Consider the following 10,122-nt stretch of genomic DNA (forward strand, 5'->3'; position numbering starts at 1 on the left):
AAATATTTTGAATTTGATAACCACAAATGGATGTGGAGGACCCTACTAAAATCTTGTTCATCGAGTAATTTAACCTGTTTTCATACTCACTTCCTAAGATTTGTGCACTGTAATCCTGGTAGCCTCTGCTTGGAAAGTTCTTTCCCTCTAAACCACCCTATTAATTCATAACCATTTTTCATATCTCAGCCCCAGGAGGGTCACGCATCCCTTCTTTTTCAACATTTCTTTTCTCAATAAAATATGTAAGCACCAGATACTATGCTGGGCACCAAATAGGACACTAGAAAAGAAATTAGCTTAGAGACTTGTGTTCATAATATGTCACAGAACATTTGGACGGCAAGAGATATATGGATGAATGAGATTCAAAATGAGATTTTTCAAAGGCTTATTCTCAAATGAATGGGAAGGGTCCTGTGTGTATTTCCAAATAACTCATAAGCTGTCATGCATATCCATTTTAAAGTGACTATTAAGCTACCAAAATAATAATAATAATAATAATAATAATAATAATAACAACTATAAGCTTACATGCACATCAATCTTTTAAGTGACTATTAAGCTACCAAAATAATAATAATAACAACAACTAAGACCATAAAGGGCCATATATGGTTTACAACTCTTCACAAATATTACTCCAGAAATAACAGGATATTTGGAGGAAGATCTCCAAATGATAAAGATTTTAGTTTTTGTTACTTATTTCCACAACTAAAGCATGCGGCTATTGAGTATAAGCATCTGCAAATATTTTTCTTTAGCATGTTGTTTAAACAAGGAGGACTTGGTTACTGTGCTAGTTTGAGGAAAGCAGTTTGGGCAGAATTACTTACCTTATTACACTTGATAGATGTACGGTGACATGCATCACTTTGGGTACCACTCACACAACCATGCTGAAGTACCACAGAGGACAGCAGAGGAATAAATAGAACTTTAAACAGGGAACTTGGTGTTACTTCAATAAGTCTCACATGTGAATGAGTAGGAGGCTCTGAAAGTTGATGTTCAGAAGGATATCATAAATCAAAATGTATTTGGCTTTGAAAGTTGTCTGGAAGAAATACATAATATAATTTATCCTTATTCTTCTTTAAAAAGCCTAGAATATCATTTGCTCTTATATACTGTATTGGAATCTATTCAGTTTATTCAAGTATTATAGTTCAATAATTCTTGGCGAAAGGCCAGGAAAACCTGAATGACAACACTATGTTTGTTTTACAGGTAAAAATGGAAATGGTACAATCAAAATCGAGCTTCAGGAATACAGTTCAGCATGAGAGAGTTATGCAGAAATTAGTGATCCTATTAAAAAGATGCACTTTAAGAATAAATATGATTTTTGTTAGTATTTAATGATTTAATTTTAAAAAGTTTAAAATGTCAGATAAAAATTGTGGTATATATTGGTGCACTCATCCCATTTGAAGTTTTGTAGACTTAAATTTCTGCTTTCTACTAAATTATTTTTTTGTTTACCCTATTTTTTCTACCAACTTTGTATTATTCACATCCACATATACAAAGGTAATTAAAATATTGATGACTATTAATTTTATGGGAATATCTGTACTGATATCTGTCACTTGTTCATTATGAAGACCTAATGGAAGAGCGATATCATTCCCTTTGATGTTAGGAGATCTAACTTCTAGGTCCAGCTGCATTCGTAATAAGCTCGATGACCTTGGGTAAGTCACATAATTATATATTAATCTTCAATTTTCTCATCTATGAAATGAAGTTGGACCACATGATTTTGAAAGTCCCTCTTATCTCTGAAATTATACTGTCAGCTCTCATGTTTACTAATTTGGAGGAGCAGTGATCTGCTGTTATGACACAGTAGATTAATCCCCACTGTATTTGCCTAATTGGCATGAAAAGTGACAGAGACTGAGAAATGGATGCAGCTGTCTTTGGTACAAGTGGGTACAGCCTGAAGCTCCTCAGTGCTCTCAGTGTCTTTCCATTTTTCATTAGCCCCACTGTCTGCATGCTCTTGACCGTTCTCAGAGTTGGGATACGACCATGACTCTAGTGACCTTCAATATATATAATCATAAATTGACATCCTTTGTCTTATAGTTGTTTCCCGAAGAATCTTCTCAAATGTATACAAATCCTGGCATTTAATTGTGGGAATGGATCTGCTACTGTGCACAAAAAGTGAGTTGCTTAAGAATGTCTTATTTATTTCACATTGGAGTGCTATAGTCTGTAAGTCTATGGACATGATCTTGGCAAACTTCTCTGACCTATCTCAGAGTAATGTTTTTAAACTCATAAAATAAAATATACAGGATTGCAAAGAAATGAAATAAATAGAAATACAGTTTCATCAATAAATCCAAATTTAAGACCTGTGTGAATATCATTTCCACCTAGGCTGTAAACTCCCTGAGACCAGGAAGTATGTCTTGTTCATTGATTTATCCTAAGTGCTTAACACAGTGCATGGTTCAGTCAGGATGCTCTATAAATGCATGCCTACTTATTTAATCACACTATTTAAAAAATCTTCTTTCTTTCAAGTCTGCTTCCTCATCAGATTTTAAGGTCCTTGGGGATAAGGGTAGACGCTTATCCACTATTGCCTTCCCAGGTCTTATATGGTGTTTCAAATTCGGTTGGTGCTCAACTAACATTTATTAAAAGCACGTATAGATGAGCTAGCCCTGTACATTTTCTGCTCTCTTCTGGCAACTTTGAGTACTGGGTTATTGGCTTATTGCTGGAAATTCTGTTCTCTGGAGGTGTAGGGTGGCCTGAAGTCTTGAAGAACTGAGGAGGAGGGTATATTGGTCTGCTTGGGCTACCATAACAAAATCTCATAGACGTGGTGACTCTGACATCAGAAATTTATCCTTTCATAGTTCTGGATGTTGGAAAGTCCAGGATCAAGGTTCTGGCAGAGTATGGTTTTTGGTGAGAGTTGTTTTCCTTCCTGGCTTGCAAATGATCACTTTCTCAGTTTCTCCTCATATGGTAGAGAGAGAAAGAGCTCTCTGGTATCTCATCTTATGAGGACACTAATTCTGTCAGATCAGGGTCCCATCCTTATGTCCTCATTTAGCCTTAATTACTTCTATAAATGCCATATCTCCAAATGCAGTCACGTTGGGGGTTAGGGCTTCAACATACAGATTTTGGAGTGATACAAGTCAGTCCACAGTAGAGAGTCAGTGTGGTGCCCTGAAATATGAAGGAGACCCCAAAGTCTCATTCCGGCTGTGCCGTTAACTAGACAAAGACCTAGAGAAAATCCACTGTTTTCTCACATGTAAAGTTTTTGACTAGATAATCTGAAGTTTCCTACCTACATTCAAATTCTTTGCACCTATGCGAAGATCCCAGTGAATCTCAGTAGAACAAAGTTGCTGCCCAAACTGAAAACTGTCTTTTAGAATATTATCATGCATCATTTCTGAAAATACCACATAATAAAGTTAACTATTGATTGAAGTGCTTCATAGCTTTTCAGTGAAGTTTAATACACAATATGGGTTGATAAATTAATGCCAAATCAGTAGTTTAGAGATCTGTATGGCTTCCCGGAGAATGAAATGGCTTGAATTTGTAACTGGCATTAGGAAAGCTAGGAGTGCTAGAAAACTAAAGTAACATGCTCTTTTACTTCTTGAAGTTGCTTCTTTAGCTCTTCTCAGGGCCATATTGATTCCTTCTTTGTTGTTATTCAAATGGAAAGAGGTAACAAAATAACTTCTATAGTGTATTTTTTTGAAATAAACTTATACCTAGGAAATTAATAAACAAATATACGTAATAGAAGTGTTCATTAGACATTAATCGAATAGTGACTTCAACACTTTTAAAAATGTTTATTTCTGTACACATGCTCTTCACCTCTGATTTCTAATGTGTTTAATATTCTTCATAGTAGTATTATGCAAGCTAAACTAACTGATATATACTGCTTTGCTGAGAATTTCAATATTTTATAGCTTGATTAGAATCAGTGTTTTTTTCTCAGAAAGAAAAAGACTGACAAAGTTTACTAACTAATTTTTTGTAGAGCGTTTCCATGATTATTAGTGTTTAAAAAAAGGTCAGGCATTTGAATAGGTTTCATAAATCTTAAAGGCAGCAAAAGCTTTTGAAATGATTAATTTGGGCTACTAATTTTACAAAGTACTAGAAATAAAAGGATTTTGAATGATAGTATAATCTAGCTTTGATGGTATAATCCAACTGTCATACATTACAATGCCCACAAATTCTCTATGACTTATTCTTAGCTGGTAATTTAATCAGTCATTCACTTACCACTCATTTATTTATGTTTTCATTCATTTATTCATCATTTGATGAATGAGGCAGTACGGCATACTGGTTAATAGAATGGGCTTGAGTTAGAATCCTGGTTTCTCTGTTATTAGCAGTGTGTGACCTTACTCAACTTCAGGAAAGCTTTGGTTTCCTCATTTTTAAGAAGGTGCGAATGGAAATGCCTACTTCATGAATTTGTTTCAATGATTAAATAAGATAGTATTTGTAAAACATTTAAAAGAAGTGCCTGACACATATAAATGGCTCAATAAATGTTATTCCCTCATAAATACCCATAAGGCTGTTATAAGGATTAAATAGATGATGGGCATAAAGATTTCAGCTAAGTACCTGGCAAACACAATCCATCAACAAAGGTGAGCTAGTATCATTAGGAAATATACATGTAGGTTTTGGGGACAAAAAGCTGAGTAAGTATCATTGACTTTTTAGAGTCCCTTCAGTCTTATTTCTTTAGGAAAAAACTAGGCTGGGAGAACACAACTTAGGTTCTCTCCAGATGCAGAAGATATCTAGAAAATGCCTAACAGAAAAATAACCAGAAGAGTTCATTAGAGTCCATTGCATTTTTTTCCAGAACCATTACTCAGTGGCTTGTCCCACAGATGAAAGATATTAACTTATCTTCATTTAGGAGCTTCAGACTAGGGGAAATAAAATGATGGAAGAGATGAAGTGGAGATAGATAAATAGTCTTTGAAGATAGACTTTAAAATTTTAATTTGTTTTAGAAAGGTTAATACTTAGAAGGGAATTGACTAGAATCTTAAGTTAAAAGGAGATAAAAGGAACACTAAATGCTACCAAGTCCCCAAAATTAAAAAGGGGGGTATCTTTGGAAATCTTATGGAGTTAAATTTGAGCAAATTAAGAGGATAACTTTCATACGTGGAAGGTAATATAGCATTAAATTGATTAGTTAAAGAAGCAGTACTGCTATACAGGATTCTGGGAAAATAATGAAAAGGTCATAAATAGTTATTCAGAGAAGCTGAGATAAAGGGTAATATCTTCCATGTTCTTACAGGACTTCTCATGGGACTTTTGGCAACAAAGTCTGTATTATATGGACTGAAAATCTAATCCAATAAGGCTATACTATGCTCCCATATTTTTTCCATTGCTAGTTAAGTGGATAATTGGTTATTATTATTATTGATAAACCTGTGAGCTTTTATTGTAGTTTGAAAAAATTTACATAGAAAAATTATTTCTTCAGTTTAGCATTTCAGTATGTAAATCTCTCACAGGACATTCATGTTTAGGGTAAATCTAAAGCCTTCATAATGTAACTGAAGCCATTTTTAGCTTTTCTCGCAGAGGATGTTGAATTCTATTGCTCTAATAGCTCTTAATGGCAAAAAAAAAATAAGGAATAATATGATTTTTTCAGTCTTTTTGCAAGGATGTTATTCTGTATTTATTTAATTATCTGGGTGGCTGTCAAAGGTTTCCATAGTTCTCAAATCAGAATATTCCATAGGGGTCTGAACTGTAGGTTTACATGGTTATTATTAAGTCCTGTAAATAAGCACATCTCATTGTACCTATGTCCTGAATCACTCAACATTTACTACAAGATTATGTATTCTTCCAGATATGCATCTTTTAATGCTTTTCATTATACCTTCAACTGATGCATTATTTAAAACTTTAATATGCCTGTCATGTTCCTGTTAATATATCCATCTCACTGCAATTTTTAAACCATTGCATCTCATTTTACGTTTTTCCGCATGCATCTCTGGCTCACTTCCATTGAACCATTTCGTTATACTTTCTCACTATCACGCTCCTTTTTATTAGTTTTGGATTTCTCCCTGAGAGTGGGGAGAGAGGTGTGCTTACTTCCTCTCCTCTCCTCTTTAATATGATCTCAGTATGATTTTCTAATTTTTTGTAGCTATCCTCTCCTATCTGAGAGGATCTCCAGAGATCATACTAGAAGTTTCTTTTCTGAGTCAATTTTCTGCTTTGGTTCTTTTTCATTCTTTACATGAACTGTTTGTTATCTAAGGAAACTGCTCCTAAATACTGTTCATTCAAAACCCTCACAGACTATATTCTAGGAACTTCTGTGGCAGGGGAGGTGGGGGAGAGTGTTCACATTTATTGTTTTACCAGGTATTTTAAGTTTCCTTATGTTCTAGCATTGTTGAATAAAAACTGACAGCACAGGTTGTCTGTGTACATTACTTTGTGTGATCTGTGTTAAAAGAAAAAGTGATGAGAAGGCAGCTCTTATTTATTTTCCACAACATTCCACAATTTTATGCTTTGATTTGTCAGTCTTTTATTGGGTCCTAAATGGAACATATGAAGCAGTGAAAACACCTTTTCAGTATTATTTGTGGATACTTTTCTCAAAGGCAGATGTCTAATGTTCATATTTCCCAGTAGACTTCTGGGAACTATCAAAAGTGAATATGGGTGATCAGCAGGACCAAAGTGCTGCCCCCATTTTTTTCCCTTTGTAAGCCACCATGATTCTTGAAATTACCAAAGCTAGTTATTGGCAAAATATTTTCTATGATATCAGTTAAAGGTTCAGACAAAAATTAGCATTGAATGATTAGGGAAATATAGCTGATTTTAAATAATATCTGTCTGGCAATCTTTGGAGCCATCTCTTCTAACATTCTTTTTAAAGTTTCACTTTTTCACTTATTTCTTTATTCATTCATACTTACTGAATGTGTGACACATGCCCTGTCTGTGATTTCTACCCAAATTGAAAAAAGATAAAATTTATATTACCACTTCAAACAGACACTGAGAGTCAATCTACTGATGAAAATGAAAGAATTTCTATTATTTGGAAGAACAATGAAGTTGCATGCAGAAAAACGCTTAGTGATCTGTGTCTGCTACCTGAATCAAGGCAGCCCTGTCAACCTGAAAGAAATTTGGAGGATATGTATTCTTCTGTCTATGTCTGCCTTTGGGTGAGGCCTGAGTTATCCTAAAGTTGGGCAGCTGTCCATCATCAGTAAGACACTTTTTAGTATCCATTTAGAAACAACATGCAGCTCAGTGTGTATTTCCCTCCTCCCCAGTAGGGGTCATGGACTGTGTCAGAGAACAAAAGACTCTGATATAACTTGCTGGACATTGTGGTTTTTAATGTGTTCCAGTGGAAACAGCAAATCATAAGATCCCAATGTGGCTAGAGAAGCTCTTCCTCCTGCAGAATGACTCAGAGTGAACACTGATCACCCCCAAACCGGAGGCTACGTCACTGCAGTCTGGCCTGAAGTCAAAATAGGTCTTTTTTACTTTGTACTTCTAAGCATGTCAGCTTGCATTTTCATCATTTAATTATAGTAAACATCATTGTTTTATAGTCTTTCTGATAATTCCTATCTGACATCTGCTTCTATTTGTTTTGGTTCGTTTTTCCTCGCTGGTTCCTTGTTTTCTTTTGTGTGTCACTTTCATTCTATTTTGTTCAGTGTCCTTAAAAAATGATTTGTGGTGGTCCTCCACAACCTAGAATTATAGCATCTTAGTTTGGACTGATATAACAAGATAACACAGACTGTGTGGCTTAAACAACAAACGTTTACTTCTCACAGTTCTGGAGGCTGAGAAGTCAAGCTCCGGGTGCCAACAGATTCACTGTGTGGTGAGGGTCTTCTTGGTTTGCAGACCAGCACCTTCTAACTATATCTTCACATGGCAAAGAGAAAGGGATCATCTCTTTCATTTCTCTTTTTACCTTTCAAAGGCCCCAGCTCCAAATTCCATCATCTTGGGGACTAGGGCTTCAACATATAAATTTTGGAGAGAGTCAGTTTATAGAAGATGGTGTCTTCCTCTGGATAGAATGTGGATTGCCTTTTGTTTTAGTCTGTTCCGGCTCCTTTAACAAAATACCTTATCCTGAGTAGCTTATAAACAATAGAAATTTATTTCTCATAGTTTTGAAAGCTGGGAAGTCTAAGATCAAGGCTTAGATCTGGGGTCTGGTGAGGGCCCCTTCTTCATAAACAGCAACTTCTTGTTGTATCCTCATTTGGTAGAAAGAACTAGCTAACTCTTTAGGGTATCTTTTCTCAGGGTACTAATTCTATTCATAAAGGGGGAGCCCTCATGACCTAATCACCTCCCAAAGACCCCACCTTCAGAAGTAAAATTTCAACATATGTGTTTTGCGGAGACACAGATATTCAGACCATAGCAGTTTCTACCAGATGCTGAAAGCACTCAGGGACCAGTTTAAACCACGTTTACCGATTCAGGTTTCCTTGACCAGGCAGAGTATGTATATATGAATGGCAAGCTTGTGTGAAGTTTGGATTATGGTCACTGCCACTGATTCTAAGGGGTTTTTTTTCTTGTTTTTGCATCTGTGACACAGCTACCTTTTTTGAGTGTCTGTGGCAGGAAGGAAACAAACAAAACTCCCCACAACCTTAATTTTTGTAAGACATTAAATTTTGAGGTTGTTTGATTAACTTGAGCTAAGCTGAGAATAATGAGAATGCTACACAAAATTTTTTGTTCAGGGATTTTTGCCTTTATTTTTTAGTAGTGTAAAAAGAGTTTCATTAAATTAAGAGGTTTTAAAATTAATTATTCATCAACAAGATAGAACACTAAACATTCATTAAAAAGTCTGTGTTGGAAGAATATTTAATTATGGAAGTAATGCTCATGATGTTATCAATCAAAAGCACTTTACGTTGTGGTAAGTATCACATGATTCTAACTGGGTAAAATGAAAATAAATTAAATGTACTTTTCCTTTTCACAATTTTTTACATTTTCCAATTGTGCAATAGTCGTGAGTGACTCTTATGTTCAAAAATAAAATATCTTCTTTTAAATGCCATCTTCCATTTTCCTAAGCAAAATTTAGTATATTTCTTCTCTGAATATATGTTGCTCTGTATCACTTTGTTTAGTGATATGATTTTATTTTTTCCTGTCAATCTCTTAAAGAATAAAAACCATATCTATCTCATAACATTATTAGGAGAATCAAAAGAGATAATTCATATAAAGCAATGAGCATAATGTCTTGCATAGAGTAACCACTGAATAAGAATAATGTGTTTTTATGATCCTATTTTGTGTTTTGACATTTTTAGAAATTGATATATTAAATCTTTTGGCAAAAGTGGAGTGGCAGAATGATTTTTTGGGTGAGCACTTACTCCTATTGCTCTTGGAAAGTTGTCATTTCTTGCAGGTGAGTCTTGTTCTTCTCATCAGGAGTTTCAGAGCCCAGATTATTGAATATACATATGCACTACCCATTTCCAATATGCTCCACTGTAAGGTGCTGCTAATGTAAAAGGCATGATTAACATACAATTCATGGGAGATGAATCAAAAACAGTTTCTGCTGTCTTCAATAGTCTCTTAAAAATGTATTCAGTAAGAGCATCTTTTTTCTTGCCACTAGGTTACCTTCCTTCTTACTCATAAATAATGAATAGTTTAAGTCTAGAAACATATTTTCAAGTTAGAAACTTTCATTGTCCAATCCAAAACATAAACCAATGTTTGATTTTTCATTTAGAAGAATACCTTCTCTGTGTCCTCCTCTGTGTCCTTTCAAATGCTGAAAGTTTGATTCTCTGTGTCCTTTCAAATGCTGAAAGTTTGATTTGGCAATTGCCCACTTTTGGGGAAGGAGCTATATTTGTGTTTTTTTGGCTTTTTTCTGTCTCTGTACATGCTCACTGGCTACTTTTAGACACCACCATGATCCACAATCTCCTCTTGGAAATTGCTCTTCACATTCTAATCACCTTTTAGATTCTTGGTCTAGCTGAGGGTTCCAAAAGTGAT

Source organism: Macaca mulatta, chromosome 7, assembly GCF_049350105.2.
Source record: "Macaca mulatta isolate MMU2019108-1 chromosome 7, T2T-MMU8v2.0, whole genome shotgun sequence".
NCBI lineage: Eukaryota > Metazoa > Chordata > Mammalia > Primates > Cercopithecidae > Macaca > Macaca mulatta.